At 28.2% G+C, this 1,409-nt stretch overlaps 1 protein-coding gene across 1 annotated transcript in view; it reads right to left on the bottom strand.

Moving 5' to 3' along the window:
- LOC111654976 (complement receptor type 1-like) overlaps nucleotides 1-1,409 on the bottom strand; it is a 14,902-nt gene that overhangs the window by 10,735 nt on the left and 2,758 nt on the right. The window lies entirely within an intron of this gene.

Consider the following 1,409-nt stretch of genomic DNA (forward strand, 5'->3'; position numbering starts at 1 on the left):
GGAATAAAACGACATCATAAAGTAAGCCATAAAAAAAGCCCAAAAACGTAATGCCATAAAGGTGCCAAAAAATTTCATAGTATAGTATGGCATAAAATGTCAAAAAACATAATATTATATTAGGGCATAAAAGGTCATCAAAAGGTCATAGTATGGTAAGGCATCAACTAACATAGTATAGTGAGGCATAAAATTGCCAAAAAACGTCATAATATAGTAAGGCATAAAAATGTCAAAAAAAACATCATAGTAAATTAAGGCATAAAAAGTCATAAAAACGTCAAAGTATGGTAAGGAATAAAATGACATAATAAAGTAAGCCATAAAAAAAGCCAGAAAACGTCATAGTATGGCATAAAATGTTTAAAAAAAATAAAAAAAATAAAAATTATATTAGGGATTAAAAGGTCATAAAAACGTCATAGTATTGTGAGGCATCAACTAACATAGTATAGTAAGGCATAAAATTGCCAAAAAACGTCATAATATAGTAAGGCATAAAAATGTCAAAAAACGTCATAGTATAGTATGGCATAAGACGTTAAAAAAACATAATATTATATTAGGGCATAAAAGGTCATCAAAAGGTCATAGTATGGTAAGGCATCGACTCACATAGTATAGTAAGGCATAAAATTGCCAAAAAACGTCATAATATAGTAAGGCATAAAAATGTCAAAAAACGTCATAGTATAGTATGGCATAAAAATGTCAAAAAACATTATATTATATTAGGGCATAAAAGGTCATCAAAAGGTCATAGTATGGTAAGGCATCAACTAACATAGTATAGTGAGGCATAAAATTGCCAAAAAACGTCATAATATAGTAAGGCATAAAAATGTCAAAAAAAACATCATAGTAAATTAAGGCATAAAAAGTCATAAAAACGTCAAAGTATGGTAAGGAATAAAATGACATAATAAAGTAAGCCATAAAAAAGCCAAAAAACGTCATAGTATAGTATGGCATAAAAATGTCAAAAAACATATTATATTAGGGCATCAAAAGGTCATAGTATGGTAAGGCATCAACTAACATAGTATAGTAAGGCATAAAATTGCCAAAAAACTTAATAGTATAGTATAAAAATGTCAAAAAAAACGTCATACTATATTAAAGGCATAAAAGTCATAAAAACATCATAGTATGGCAGGGAATAAACCGACATCATAAAGTAAGCCATAAAAAAAGCCCAAAAACGTAATGCCATAAAGGTGCCAAAAAATGTCATAGTATAGTATGGCATAAAATGTCAAAAAACATATTATATTAGGGCATAAAAGGTCATCAAAAGGTCATAGTATGGTAAGGCATCAACTAACATAGTATAGTGAGGCATAAAATTGCCAAAAAACGTCATAATATAGTAAGGCATAAAAATGTCAAAAAAAACATCATAGTAAATT

This window comes from Seriola lalandi, unplaced genomic scaffold (genome assembly GCF_002814215.2).
Source record: "Seriola lalandi dorsalis isolate HSWRI2012SDOR001 ecotype SW California unplaced genomic scaffold, Sedor1 jcf7180002054297, whole genome shotgun sequence".
Lineage (NCBI taxonomy): Eukaryota > Metazoa > Chordata > Actinopteri > Carangiformes > Carangidae > Seriola > Seriola lalandi.